General features: G+C 42.1%; 1 protein-coding gene across 1 annotated transcript in view; it reads right to left on the reverse strand.

Moving 5' to 3' along the window:
* The window catches only part of LOC111522855 (AP-3 complex subunit sigma-2), a 61,310-nt gene that overhangs the window by 15,892 nt on the left and 29,154 nt on the right, over positions 1-16,264 (reverse strand). The gene's annotated exons all lie outside the window — the stretch shown is intronic.

Below are 16,264 nucleotides of genomic sequence, written 5' to 3' on the forward strand. Positions count from 1 at the left end.
AGAGAGCTCACTACTGTTTCCAAGCTGCTCAGTGGGCTGTTGAGCAGCAACAACTGTCAGAGAGTTTTTAACTGTACTGAGCTACAACAAGCATCAAATAATTTCCACCCCTGATCCTACCTGTGTCCTCTGGAGCAACAGAGAATAAGTCCCTGCTCTCTACCCTGAGATTCTATCACTCTGCCTAAGGCAACCACATAGGCAGGCAGATAAGTGAAGCACAATTTGGCCATTAAAAAAAAAAAAAAAAAAGTCCAAATGCCACGCCTAGATCTCACCAACCTGTTTCTAAGGAGACTATCTCCATCCCCACAGTTCCCTGCTCCTTCTAAATCACTGCCCATGGAATAGCCCTGCACCCCACTCCACTCACTCGCCCTTTACAAGCTGGATCAAAGACTTCCAAAGCTGTAACATCCCTAAACACAAGTTACAAAAATAGTTCAGTATCACTGGAGCGTAAAGTTCAAAGCAAGAGGTAAGGCTAGAGAGGCAGGCTGGGCATGCTCACGGAGGTCTTTGTACATGAGAAGGGGCTACGGCTTCACCCTTTTGGCAGTGGTCCCCAACTTTAAAAAAAATCATGAAAATTCACTAAATAACATACTTCCCTCAATCACTTAGTGTCACTGAACTATCATAAGGTTCTGAGGAAGGTGGTGGAGGGGAGTGAGGCATGTCCTTCTCCTCCTCAAGAATCACTGCAGTTAGGGGTATACATCAGCAAGGGAGTTAGTAAAAAATACATTTTTAAATATATCATTAGGAAGGTGCGTAAAGGATAGTTTTAAGGCACAATATAGGAGGCAGAGAGACTAGTAGGAAAAAAGTAAAAATAAAGATAAATTCACCATTTATTGAACTAAGCAATTATTCACTAATTCCAATCCTCAAGTAATTGAATGGTAGATATTACTGTATTATATCAAATCTAAGACTTCACTGATTGTAAAACATACCATTTTATGTGCTACTAAAAAAGAAAAATGACATACCATTGATTATAAGAAAAATCTTGATTTGATGCTAAAATTATAAATGGTACTCAAAAAGTGAGTCTCAGAATCAATGAAATGTGATATCATCCCTGTTTTACAAGTGAAGAAAATTGAGGCACAAAGAAGTCTTTAAGAGGGTTGCATAAATTACACAGTTAGAATCTGGTAGAGTCAGAAGCCCACAAAAGCACTTCATGCAGAATCCCACTTGAGGAACATAGGGCTCCTAGATCCTCCTGAGTGCACCCAGAGGTTATCTCCCAAGGGAGCAAAGGCAAAGTGAAAAGTGAGCCCACCCTGAAACTAGCCAGTATGCACAAGTCATAACCTTCAGAGGCAAGGTCTAATTAGAATTTGGTTTTAAAAAATGGGCCTTGGCTGGGTGCAATGGCTCACACCTGTAATTCCAGCACTTTGGGAGGCTGAGGCAGGTGGATCACTCGAGGTCAGGAGTTCGAGACCAGGTTGGCCAACATGGCGAAACCCTGTCTCTACTAAAAAGTACAAAAATGAGGGCCGGGGGCAGTGGCTCACGCCTGTAATCCCAGCACTTTGGGAGGCTGAGGTGGGCAGATCACGAGGTCAGGAGTTCAAGACCAGCCTGGCCAAGATGGTGCAACCCTGTCTCTACTAAAAAAACACAAAAAACTAGCCGGGCATGGTGGTGTGCACCTGTAATCCCAGCTACTCAGAAGGCTGAGGCAGGAGAATTGCTTGAACCTAGGAGGCAGAGGTTGCAGTGAGCCAAGACTGCACCACCGCACTCCAGCCTGGATGACAGAGTGAGACTCTGTCTCAAAAAAAAAAAAAATTAGCCAGGCGTGATGGCGTGCACCTGTAGTCCCAGCTACTCAGGAGGCTGAGGCATGAGAATTGCTTAAACCTGGGAGGCAGAGGTTACAGTGAGCCAAGATTGAGCCACTGCACTCCAGCCTGGGCAACAGAGCTAGATTCTGTCGTAAAATTAAAAGAAAAAAAAAGGGGGGGAGGGGGGAGGCCTCTAGCTGTGCTAATCAGATATTGAAAATAAAAAAACAGGCTGGGTAAGATGGTTCATGCCTGTAATCCCAACACTTTGGGAAGCTGAGATGGGCAGATCACTTGAGCCCAGGAGACCAAGACCAGCCTGGGCAACATGGAGAAACCTCATTTCTACAAAAAACTGCATTATAGCCTGGGCAACAGACCAAGGCTCTGTCTCAAAAAAAGAAACAAAGAAAAAGCCAGGCGCAGTGGCTCATGTCTGTAATCCTTGCACTTTGGGAGGCCTAGGTGGGTGGATCACCTGGGGTCAGGAGTTTGAGACCAGCCTGGACAACATGGTGAAACCCTGTCTCTACTGAAAATACAAAAATTAGCTGGAAATCACTTGAACCTGGGAGGCGGAGGTTGCAGTGAGCCAAGATTGTGCCAATGTACTCCAGCCTGGGCAACAGAGTGAGATTCTGTCTAAAAAAAAAAAGAAAAGAAAAGAAAAAGAAACTCACAAAATTGGGACACATATCTATTTCACATCAACTAATCAATTCTGACTGTCCTGTACTGTTTGGATAACCAACAAAGTATTATACACTGACACTATTCCAAAGGAGTTTACAATCTACTAGAAACAATTAGAATTAAAAACATGAGAGCATGAGCAAGAAGACAAACAGTTTGGAGAACTACAATACTGAATTTCAGAGAAAGCTTCATCAAAGGTAAAAACTGGGCTGGGGCTGGGCACGGTGGCTTATGCCTATAATCCTAGCACTTTGGAAGGCCGAGGCAGGAGGATTGTTTGAGTTCAGGAGTTCAAGACCACTCTGGCCAACATAGCCAGACCTGTCCCTTTTTTTTCTTTTTTTTTTTTTTTTTTGAGACGAAGTCTCGCTCTTGTCGCCCATGCTGGAGTGCAATGTGCAATCTCGGCTCACTGCAACCTCCGCCTCCTGGGTTCAAGCAATTCTCCTGCCTTAGCCTCCAAAGTAGCTGGGATTACAGGCGCCTGCCACTACGGCTGGCTAATTTTGGTATTTTTAGTAGAGATGATGGGGTTTCACCATGTTGGACAGGCTGGTCTTGAACTCCTGATCTCAGGTGATCTGCCCACCTTGGTCTCCCCCAAAGCGCTGGGATTATAGGTATGAGCCACTGCGCCCAGCCTTTTTTTTTTGAGACAGGGTCTTGCTTTGTCACCCAGGCTGGAGTGCAGTGATACAATCATGGCTCGACGCAGTCTTAACCTCCCAGGCTCAAACGATCCCCCTACCTCAGCCTCTGGAGTAACTGGGACTACAGACATGCATCATCATGCCCGGCTAATATTTTTTACTTTTTTGTAGACATGGGGGTCTCACTATGTTGCCCAGGCTTGTTGTCTCCAACTCCAGGGCTCAAGTGATCCTCCCGCCTCAGCCTTTCAAAGTGCTGGGATTAACAGGCATGAACCACTGCACCTGGCTTAAAGAACTCTTTAAATTACTTTTTCCAGAATTGTAATTCAGGATTTTGATTTTTCTGGATTGTGATTTTCAGGACATTAGACTTTAGGAATTTTGATCTTTCCAGATTTCAGTATTTGGGATTGTTCCTTTCAGGATTATTATCGGCTTCCCTCTTACTTCTCTCACTTCCTTCCAGTTTCTATTCAAATGCTATCTTATCAAACATTTCTCTGACTACCCTATATAAACTATCAAGCCACATCTACCCAGACCCTACCCTGCTGTATCTTCTCCCCTGCACTTATCACCACCTATGTTTTATTTTGTCTCCCCTGTTAGAGGTAAGATTCATGAAGACAGGAATGTTTTATTAACTGTTTCCCCAGAATATGGGTGGATATATGAATTCCCGCCTAGAACAGTGGGTGAGTATATGAATGCTACAGTAATTAATTAACAAGTATGTGCCAACTGTTGTGCTAAAAATGGAAAATACAGTGGTGAACAAGACAATCTGATCCCTACTTTCTTAATACTATCTGGTGGGGGAAACAAACAAACAAAATAATGAAATACTTTGTGTAGGCACAGTTCTAAGTACTTTACATATTTTTAATAGTCACAGCTACCACATAAGCAAGGTGCTATCACACATAAGTTTGTTTTCTTTTTTTTTTTTTTGTGACACAGGGTCTGGCTTTGTTGCTCAGGTTAGAATGCAGTGGCACGATCTCAGCTCACTGCAGTCTTGACCTCCCAGGTTCAAGCCATCCTCCCATCTCAGTTGTCTGAGTAGTTGGGACTACAGGTATGTGCCATCATTCCCAGCTAATTTTGGTGTTTTTTGTAGAGATGGGGTTTTGTAATGTTGTCCAGGTTGGTCTTCAGCTCCTCAGCTCAAGTGATCTGCCTGCCCTGGCCTCCCAAAGTGGTTGGATTACAGATGTGAGCCACTGCGCTCAGCCTCACACAAAAGCTTCTAAGGCACAAGTCATTCGGCTCTTGTGTGGCAAAGTCAAGATTTAAGCTCAGACACACAGGTTCTGGAGTTTGTGCCTTTATCCATGCAAACAGGAGAAAACAACACCCTGTCTCAGATGCAGTGGCAAAAATAGTCAAAGGTGCTGGGCAAACAAGACAAGTATATGTATTTCAGTCTATGGGCAGGAGGGGAGTGCGAGGAAAGGCATTTTGAGGGCTGACTTTTTCAAAGGGTGAGTCAGAATTATCAGTGTGGGTCAGACATGGTGGTTCACACCTATAATCCCAGCACTTTGGGAGGCCGAGGCGGGTAGATCACCTGAGGTCAGGAGTTCAAGACCAGCCTGGCTTGAAAACCCTGTCTCTACTAAAGGTAGAGACATGGTGAAACCCTGTCTGTACTAAAAATACAAAAATTAGCTGGGTGTGGTGGCACGTGCCTGTAATCCCAGGTACTCAGGAAGCTGAGGCAGGAGAATCACTTGCAGCCAGGAGGCAGAAGTTGCAGCGAGCTGAGATCGTACCACTGAACTCCAGCCTGGGCGACACAATAAGACTCTGTTTAAAAAAAAAAAAAAGAAAAGGAAAAAAAAAAAAGAAAAGGCGAGGCGTGGTGGCTCACGCCTGTAATCCCAGCACTTTGGGAGGCCAAGGCAGGTGGATCAGGAGGTGAGGAGATCAAGACCATCCTGGCTAACATGGTGAAACCTGGTCTCTACTAAAAATACAAAAAATTAGCTGGATGTGGTGGCACGCACCCATAGCCCCAGCTACTCGGGGGGCTGAGGCAGGAGAATTGGGAACTCGGGAGGCAGAGGTTGCAGTGAGCCAAGATCATGCCACTGCACTCTAGCCTGGCAACAGAGTGAGACGCCTGCCACACAACAAAAAAAAAAAAAAACGCCAGACGCTATAGCTCATGCCTGTAATCCCAGCACTTTGGGAGACTGAGGCGGGCGGATCATGAGGTCAGGAGATTGAGACCATCCTGGCTAACACAATAAAATCCTGTCTCTACTAAAAATACAAAAAATTAGGCGGGTGTGGTGGCATGCACCTGTAATCTCAGCTACCTGGGAGGTTGAGGCAGGAGAATCGCTTCAATCTGGGAGGTGGAGGTTGTGGTGAGCCGAGGTCGAGCCACTGCACTCCAGTCTGGTCAACAGAGCGAGACTCTGTCTCAAAAACAAAACAAAAAAAACCTGTCAGTGTGAAGATGCAGGAGCTGGAGGTTCTGCTTTGGACATACCGTGTTTGAAGTAGAGTGAGTTTGGACAGCAACTGAGGAGTCACCAACAGACAGATAAATGAAGTCATGGGATTGTGAGAGATTTCCTAAGAAGACAATGTCTCAAAGAAAAGAGAAGAATGGCCATTTAAGAGGTAAGAAGCCCAGTGGGCCCAGAGAGAGTGGCCAGAAAGGTAGAAGAAAAAAAAAAAAAACCAGTAAATGTGTGTCATAGAAACTAAGAACAAAGACTATTTTAAAAATAAGGAAGGGTCAAAAATGCTTGGTGAAGGGCACTGGAAAGTGTCCATCAGATTTAGCAATACAGAGGACAAGGTTCTCAACTGGATCACTGTCTACTTCAAACTTCTCTACTACTGATCTCTTATACATACTCCGTATTCTAACACCATGCTCTTGATCTAGGAAAGTACTGCTCCCATTCAGAAGGCATTTGGAAATGTATCAGGTAGGCACTCTACCAGCATTTAGTAGAAGGGGCTAAGGACACTAAATACCAGCAATTCAAAGAAAAATTGCACTGCCCAAAATGTAAACAGTGCCTCCTCTGGCAGACCCTTGGTCTGGCTGGAGCTTATGCATAGTTCCAAATCTCCCATGGCCCCCAGCCTTTGTTCCTAATTGTCTTGACTCTTAGACTTCTGGTTTTGAAAACAAAAAATCAATAAATTCTATAAATTTTTATATCTATATCTATCACATTATTTATGCTTTAAAATTCTTAAATTCTGTGGTTTAGTGGAAAGAACATGGGTTTTAAAGTTTCAGGCACTTTAGCCTGAGTTTCAGCTTCCTCATCTGTTACACAGGAATGCTACCATCTACTTTATAAAAGATTACTGAGAATAAAGTACCTAGCACAATGCCTGGTACTTGGCAGCTGCCCAGTTAACATTAACTTCCCTTCCTATGACTACTCCTCCCTTGATAATTTCTTTCTTCTTCTTCTTCTTTTTTTTTTTTTAATTTGTGACAGAGTTTCACTCTTGTTGCTCAGGCTAGAGTGCAATGGCAAGATCTCGGCTCACTACAACCTCTGCCCTCTGGGTTCAAGCGATTCTCCTGCCTCACCCTCCTGAAGAGCTGGGATTACAGGTGCCCACCATCACACCTGGCTAATTTTTATATTTTTAGTAGAGATAGGGTTTCACCATGTTGTCCAGGCTGCTCCCAAACTCCTGACCTCAGGTGGTCCACCTGCCTTGGCCTCCCAAAGTGTTGGGATTAGAGGCGTGAGTCACCACACCTGGCCTGATAATTTCTAACTCAGGAATTTATATAGTCTTCATTGCTCTTCTCACTTGGCATTGATCTTCTACCCCAAATTGCCAGTGTTTTTTCCCCCAGCTATCTGGCTTAAGGCAAGTCATACCTGTGGTGCCAGGCCAGCCTTGCCTATGTTGTTACACACTTGGCACAGCTCAAGAGCTGTACACTGCACTCAGTCAGGAGGCTGCCTGCCATGCTTCTGTATCTAGGGCCACAGATGCTCAGTTGAAAGCTGCAGATGGGTTACCATCTACTCTGCTAGTCTGTTTCAGAGCCCAGCCTCAGAGACAGCTATCACTTCAAAGTCCCATTCTTTGTTCTCTACTTTTGATCAAATATCATTACATGAAAGAGCTTATGATTAGGTACTGTATTATTCTGTATAAATAATTTATATGCAATTTAGTGTTACAAAATGCAACCTGCAGATACATACATATTTGACTAAGACAGTGCTTACGGTCACTTCTATGAAAAGCAGTACAGGATGAGAACTCCCTACTATGAACATCGTGCCCACTGAAAAATTTACACTCAACTTACAGGACGTTTTCCAAAAATAAGCCATTGACTCCAAGACCAAGGGATGTCTCTGTATGATCCATCTATTTACTTCAACTATAAGCTCCTGATTTTTTTTTTTGTTTTTTTTTTTTTTGAGACAGCCTCACTCTCTCACCCAGGCTGGAGTGCAGTGGTGCAATCTGGGCTCACTGCAACCTCTGCCTCCTGGGTTCAAGCAATTCTTGTGCCTCAACCTCCTAAATAGCTGGGATTACAGGCATGCGCAACCATGTTTGGCTAATTTTTGTATTTTTAGTAGAGACGGGGTTTCACCATGTTGGTCAGTCTGGTCTTGAACTCCTGACCTCAAGTGACCCATCCATTTTGGCTTCCCAAAGTGCTGGGATTACAGGTATGAGCCGCCATGCCTAGCTTATGAGCTTCTTACAGGTAGAAAATTTGACTTTTGTATCTTTGTATCTTTATATTTATTAGCACACTGTCTTTTTCCTAGTGAATACTTCATAAATGGTTGTTGTTTGGTAATCAGAGAAAAGACAAAAACACTCTCAACAGACATCAGTACTTCATCAAGGTCAGAGAGCCAAGGTAAAGATGAATGATTTGCAGAAAGCCTCTAAGGAGGTAGACACTTGCCTCCCACATATAAAATCCATTTATTCTGTTAAGAAATTTTATTTTAAGTCACCTTAAATTCATTTGGGAAGTACAGAAGATATAAATACCAAATAATCAGTTAGAGAAATTGAAAAGCTGCTATGTGGAATACCTTTCCTAAGATTCAACCATATTTCCTTCTTATTAGAGCACTCCTCTATTTTTCTGTAACTAAAATTTCTAGCTTCCCTTCTACAAAGTGATAATAAATCAAATGTCAGCTTTTCCTCTAAGAAAATACATGGAAAAACCATGGTCATCATTGGTAATATTCAACTAGTTCAGGTTCTCCTCTCTCTTGGGCACATAATAGTATCACTTCCCAGTCCCTTGGGTGGGAGCATGTGACTTACTTTGATCACTGAAATGTGAGTGTACAGGGATGTGCCACTTCAAGAGCTGGCACACACACACTGCCCAGGTAGAACCATATGTTGAGGAGATTTCCATTAGCCTGGACCTCAGAGGAATTACAGTGAGCAGAGACACCACAATGGCCACATAGCACAAGTGAAAAATAATCCTCGTTGTCATAAGTCATCGGGATTTTGGAGTAATGCATTACCTAGCCTACCTTGATTGATATAAAAAACCAAGCCTGGAAAAGGGTTCTTAGTTAGGAATCAAGAAATTCTGCTTTGCTGGGTGCAGCGGCTCACACCTGTAATCCCAGCACTTTGGGAGGCAGAGGCAGGCGGATCACCTGAGGTTGGGAGTTTGAGACCAGCCTGACCAACACAGAGAAACTCCATATCTACTAAAAAAAATACAAAACTAGCCGGGCTTGGAAGCGCATGCCTATAATCCCAGCTACTCAGGAGGCTAAGGCAGGAGAATTGCTTGAACCCAGAAAGTGGAGGTTGCGGTGAGCCGAGATCACGCCACTGCACTCCAGCCTGGGCAACAAGAGTGAAACTCCGTTTCAAAAAAAAAAAAAAGAAATTCTGCTTCTATCGTAGAGTAGGCCAATCTTCTTCTGCAATATAAGGAATAATAGCAAGAACAGTAGAATTGAATCTCAATTCCAGCCTTTCAGGGTGCCTATAAATCAGCAACCAAAGCAAAATACAATTTGTTTTATCTGCAACATATCCAAGTAATACCATGGGTAATAAGCTTTGCTTACTGACTACAACCTTGACAAACACTAGGTTTTACTGAAAAAGGCTAGATATCAAAGGGGTATCTCTAAAGGTCAAATTGTGTTGTTTTGTGTACACTGTTATTCCACTAACCAGTAATTCCACTAACACACCAAACTTGAAGCAGCAGGTAATCAATGAGATTGTGCACTGAGGCAGTCCAAAGTTCAAGTAAGGAAAGAGTGCGTATATGGCAGCAGATATTAAGTACAGTCTGGAACAATCTTTGTTTTTGTTTTTCTTTTCTTCCCCCCCCCCCCTTTTTTTACTTAAAGAGATGGGGTCTCACTTGTTGCTCAGGCTGATCTCACACTCCTGGGCTCAAGCAATCCTCTTGCCTCAGTCTCCCAAAGTGCTGGGGATTACAGTCGTGAGCCTCCACAACCAGCCTAAGTGTTCTTTCTTCCTTTCCTTCCTTCTTTTCTTTCTGTCTTTCTTTCTTTTTCTTTTATTATTATTTTTTTTGAGATGGAGTCCTGCTCTGTCACCCAGGCTGGTGTGCAGGGGCGTGACCTCGGCTCACTGTAACCTCCACTTCCCAGGTTCAAGCAATTCTCCTGCCTCACACCTCCTGAGTAGCTGGGATTAGAGGTGGGGTAATTTTTGTATTTTTAGTAGAGACGGGGTTTCACCATGTTGGCCAGGTTGGTCTCGATCTCCTGACCTCATGATCCACCCGCCTCGGCCTCCCAAAGTGCTGGGATTACAGGCGTGAACCACCATGCCCGGCCGATCTCTTTATGCTACCCTGAGGGAATAAGATTTTGGCCTCTGAAAAAAATATTCTACAGCCAACACTAAGAATTGAAGATAACACATAGGAAGTACAGTAGTCCCCCCTTACCTGCCTAGGATATGTCCTAAGACCCCCAGTGGATGCGATGTTTTTTTCCCATACACACATACCTAAGATAAAAAGTCTAATTTGTAAATCAGGCACAGTAAGAGATTAACAATGATAAGTAATAATAAAAACAACTATGACAATATGCCAGCATCACTACTCTTGCACTTTGGGGCCATTATGAAGTAAAATAAAGGTTACCTGAACACAAGCACTGCGACACTGTGACAGTCAAGATGGCTACTAAGTAAGCAATGGGCAGCTAGTGTACATTGCATGGATACAATGGATGAGGGGATGATCCCCATCCTGGAGCAGGACAAAGCAACATTTCATCATGTTGCTCAGAACGGCATGCAATTTAAAACATACTGTTTATTTCTGGAATTTTCCATTTAATATTTTTGGACCATGGTTGACTGTGCATAACTGGAACTACAGAAAGTGAAACTGCAGATAAAACTGTTTTAACTGCAGTTTAACTCTGCCCTTCAACTGGCCTTTCTGTATGTAAGATAATACATTTCTTTATTACTTAAGCAAAAAAAAAAAAAAAAATTCTGCCACAAAATTCTTACCTATCAAGCATCAGTAAAGAAGCGCTTTATAGATGCAATGGAACTCAAGGCTGGCCTCAGCTCCCTTCTTCTCTCTTTGGCACATCCAGATACAGAAATAGAAGCAGCCAGGGATAGTCAAGTGTGTTAACTCACACCTTTTACAAGAACTAAAACTCAAACAGAATATCTTATTCTTCTAGACCAAATAGCTCCTCTTTCATCATCAAAAACACAAACTGTATGTCCGTCACTTGTCCCTCCATTCCTGGAGACCTGCAGTCAGGACACCTGCTTCAATGTCACAGGGTGTGACGGGTATTAATGAGCTTTGTTATCACAAGCTCTGTTCACAGGAGGGACATCTGGCAAACATAACCCAGTATTACTGTTTATGATCCTTTCATCTTAGTGCTCACAAGTCCAATTTTGAACCCTCAGCATTTTTCCATTTTAGCAGCCTATGCTTAGCAGAGATTTAAAATTCCATACTATGAGGTTTTCTTGGATTCAGCACCATTCAGAAGCATATGTTTCGCTCTGCAAATTGAAATCTATTTAAAAAAAAAAAAAAAAGCTGGATAAATTCCCTTGACATAGCCATTGATTTGTGACTCTGATGACCAAATCTTGAAAGCCCAATTGAATTCTAAATCCAGCTTTGCTATTAGATACTGGTAGATCAGAATATTAGGTCACCCACACAGTTTTCTTTGAACAAAAATTCAATTCACCATAATTAATACCAACACCCAACTCAGTCATGATGTTGAGCTGTGTTTAGGGATTTCTGAAAGCAAAAGGGAACCAAGTGCCCTAGGCTCTAAATAGCACAGCCAGGAGAGCTGATGTCTACCCCAGAGAATATGAAATCAGACCTTACTCCAGCCTCCAACAGTTTAAATCATGAACAACCTTATGAGACTAGAGTCCTGGAAACTCTTTAGTGACACTCACCTGAAGACTACCCCAGTCAGTAAAAGGTACCACACTAGATTCAGTGAGGAAGACAAAGATAAGGTAGTCTAATCAAGCAGGGAAAACATAAAAAGGTATATAAATTAAGGTCACAGAAGGATAAAAATAATACTATACATGGTTTAAAGAGATCACAATAGGCTAGACCATGAGGACAAGCTTTAGGGTGGTAGGATTTGAGCTGCACTTGAATGACAGCCAGTATTTAGGACATGAAAACACAATTTAGGCAGAGAGTTGAGGCAGGAATTACAAAGTAAGAGTGGTCTATTGTGGCTGGAGCAGAAAGTGGCAAATAGCTATGGAAGTAAGGCCAAGATAGGATGGAGACAAATTGTGGACAGCCTTGGTGTCTGGCCAAGGAGTCAAGGCTAGTCTAAGAAGTACATTAGAAAAACTAATTTCAACAAGAAGGAAGAGAGAATAAGGTTAGAAAACCTGCCAGAAACAAGCAAGAGATATGATAACTAAAGACAATGTTTGACTCATAACTGAAACTGGGACTTAAAAAAAGATCTAAAGGACATTTCTGGGACAATTGGGGAAACTTAAATATGAACTATATATTGGAAAACAATATTTATTAATGTTAAATTTCCCAACTATGTTAATTGTGTTGTGTATCATTAGAGAATTATACACAACATATTATATAATAATATTCTTGTTCTTAGGAAATGTCTATTGACATATTTAGGGATGAAAAGTTATGATGTCTGCAACTAACTCTCAAAATGGTTCAGGAAAAAAGTATGTATGTATATAGAGATAAAAGCAAGTATGCCGAATGTTAATAGTTGATGAATCTAAGAACAAGATATAAAGAAGGACATTACAGAAAAAAGCAACAGGTTTAGTGATTGACTGGAGAGAGGAAGAGGGAGAAAAGGTTTTGAACGTAGATGACAGAGGATGGTACTAACACTCCTGGAAAAGGGAAGCTACAGGGAGAAATGGTTTTCAGAAGACATATGCTGAAGCTGGCTCTGGATAACTGGCAAGAAGACATTTAGATGTGAGAATGACATTAGGGAGAAATGCCTTCAGGCTGTTGGAAATACAGGAATAGGACTCAAGCCATACATCAAGACTAGATGTATAGTAATTGGTAATGACCAATTTGGGAATTACCTACCTAGACAATAGTTTGAGCATGAAAAATGTTTTTTTTTTTAATACCCAAGTTTTGCTTTAAGACCTAGAACATGAAAAATGGATGAGATTTATGCTAGAAATATGAGAGGGAGAAGAGAGAGGTGAGAGATGACGACAACATAATTTCCTGATAGAGTGGGAAGAGAATAGGAGAAAAATCAAGAGGGTTCTATATTACAGAAATAAAGGTGGAAAAAGATTAAGAGAGTGCTCCATTGAAGGGTTAACAGCATCAGATACCGCAGAAACAATAAAGAAAGTGATGACTAGGAAACGACCATAGGATTTGAAAATTGGGAAATCATCAGTGAATTTTGGGTAGGAGTGAAAACCAGGCTATGGGACTCTAGAAAGAGAACAGAGAAAGTAGAATTAAAGACTGGGCATAAATCACTCACTAATTCAAGTTCACCTTGCATGAGAACAACGGAAATGGAACTACAGTTAGGGGGGCAGTAGAGCCATGGGAAGGGCTATATTCTCTCTGAGACTGGGGCATTCTGGGGATCTGTAGACACAGAAGAACAAACACTAAGGACACCTTATAGACCGGTGCAAGAAGTGACATTATGGTGTGTGTCGGGGAGAGACAGAAAGAGAACCTGGCTCTAGAAATGGAATGAAATAAACCCTCCTTTAACACAGGAAGAAAAGGAGAGAGAAGAGGTGAAAAAGAGAGAAGCAGTGATAAAGACAGTATACAAAAACAACTTAGGAGGTTAAACAAAAAATCACAAGATTAGGAATAAACAGCTTGTCAGAGCCGAGGAATTCAGTCATATCTAGTCTTTACACAGGCCTACTACTCTGGCCACATCTGCTTAAGGTGATGGGGTATCTATCCATGACTATTTTTTTTTTTTGAGACAGAGTCTCACTCTGTCCCCAGGCTGCAGTGCAGTGGCCGGATCTCAGTTCACTGCAAGCTCCGCCTCCCGGGTTCACGCCATTCTCCCAAGTAGCTGGGACTACAGGTACCCGCCACCTCGCCTGGCTAGTTTTTTGTATTTTTTAGTAGAGATGGGGTTTCACCGTGTTAGCCAGGATGGTCTCGATCTCCTGACCTCGTGATCCACCCGTCTCAGCCTCCCAAAGTGCTGGGATTACAGGCTTGAGCCACCGTGCCCGGCCTATCCATGACTATCTAATGTAGATCTTAAAGACCTAGGAACTGATGAGAGTTTCTGACCTCAAGGTGAAGAGATTCTTTAGTCAAAAAGAACAGAGTTCAAGGTGATGTTCCTATTGTCTTAGGACAAGGCTTTTGCCTATCTTAGTAAAAAGATCATTTTTTATTATCAATAGAAAGAAGCTATACTTGAATTAGCAACTGCTCTCTATGACAGCAAAGATAAGCTTGAAATCCTATGAAAAGGAAGCCACCTGTTGGAAGCCTCAGACATTCTAAAGCTGAATAGGGTAGGATTCTGATTCCTTGCATCACTAGTTTAGGCAGAGAGTTGAGGCGTATGTGTGTATGAGAGTTGAGACAGAGAGTTGACCTCCTCAAAAATCTCAGGAGATATGAACAGTTATTTCCTAATACCGCATGAACAACAAAAATAAACAGTTTCATAAACTGTAAAAGAAATTTGCAGTGGCAGCAAAATACTTTATGGAACTTATCTGAAGATAAGACATGAGGGAGAACAACATTTTTATGGCCTTTTATTTCCTTCTAAAAGCCATGTCCAATAAAATGGCTGGAAGTGGAATTACTTTATTGCTTTAGAGGGCAGTGTTAGAAAGATGATGCAAAAAACTCACGATTACCTCAGGAACTAGAAAAAAGGCTTTTGATAAATTTTAACATCCTTTTGTGATTAAAAATGCTTAGTAGGAAGAGAAAGGAAGAAACATCCTTAATCTGATCATCTTTACCAAAAAAACCTATAGCAAATACTGTACTTCATGGTGACAGGATGAAAGCTTCCCTTTGAAACCAGGAATCAGAGCAGACGCCCACTGTCACTACTTCTATTCAATACAACTTCTACCAACACATTTTTTTTTTTTTGAGATGGAGTCCTGCTCTGTCACCCAGGTTGGAGTGTAGTGGTGTGATCTCGGCTGCCAGGTTCAAGTGATTTTCCTGCCTCAGCCTCTCAAGTAGCTGGGACTACAGGTGCACCACCATGCCCAGCTAATTTTTGTATTTTTAGTAGAGACAAGGTTTCACCATGTTGTCCAGGCTGTTCTCAAACTCCTGATCTAAGGTGATCCGCTCACCTTGGCCTCCCAAAGTGCTGGGATTACAGGCATGAGCCACTGTGCCCAGCCCTTACAAATACATTTTTAAAACACAGGCTGACAACCTCACAGAAGAAAGAACAAAGGCCCTGAATAAACATTTCACTAGAGAGGACCTCCTAATAGCCAATAAACAAGAAAAGATGCTCATCTTCATGAGAAATGCAATTAGAATGACAATGAAATGCCAGTACATACCTACTAGCTTGATAAAAATTAAGTTCGATATCTGTCAGTCAGGACAGGCTTGGTTAAGCCACAGTAACAATTTTAACATTTCATGGCTTAAAGTAACAAGTTTATTTCTCTCATATTATACACACATCCATTGTGGGTGCACTTGGGGACACTGCTCTACCTCATCCTCAGTTAGGGACCCAGGCTGTGGGAGGCTGTGTATCCATGCTTCCACAAATGGAATACACACATACATACACTCACACACACACACACATATTCCATTATTATATATATTAGCACTGGCTCCTAAGTTTTGCCTAGAAGTGACACATGGCACTTCCATTCACACTTCAATGGCTAAAGCAAGTCACATGGCTACACCTCACTTTAGGAAGGCATAGAAGTGTAATTTTACCATGTGCCCTGAAGGGGAAAGCACTGTAAATATTTAGTTATCAGTTCTAATGATTACCACACTGAGAATATAAACTTTTGGTGAGCATATGGAGCAAAGGGAACACTCACCCCCCATTGGTGGAAGTATAAATTGATACAATCACTCTGGCAAGTTTGGCATTATCTAACAAGGTGGCAGATACTATGGCCTACAGTCCGGAGGCCTTGAGCCTCAGACTTCTTCTGCCAGTGCTGTAGGCCTGCTGGTGCCTTTGTGATCCCCTGTTTCTTCCTTCTAGAGGCCTCATCTATGACCCAGGAATTGCACTATTAAGAGAAATAGATGTTTCAAGAAAATGTACAAAAATGTACAATAGCATCCATTTTCAAGAATATTCATGACAACATATTTCATAAAAGCTCCAAACTCAAAACAATCCAATTCCATTAGTCATAGAATGGATAAAATCATATAATGAAATCCTATGCAGCAATGAAATTAAACTACCTAAGGCTACATGTAACAAAATGGGTGATTCTTTGATTCTTACAAAAAACACGGAGCAAAGAAGGTAAAATACAAAACAACAAATGTTGACTTTCAAAGTTACCTAGGAGGCTGGGCGCGGTGGTTCACTCACGCCTGTAATCCCAGCA

This window comes from Piliocolobus tephrosceles, chromosome 6 (assembly GCF_002776525.5).
Source record: "Piliocolobus tephrosceles isolate RC106 chromosome 6, ASM277652v3, whole genome shotgun sequence".
NCBI classification, from domain to species: Eukaryota; Metazoa; Chordata; class Mammalia; order Primates; family Cercopithecidae; genus Piliocolobus; species Piliocolobus tephrosceles.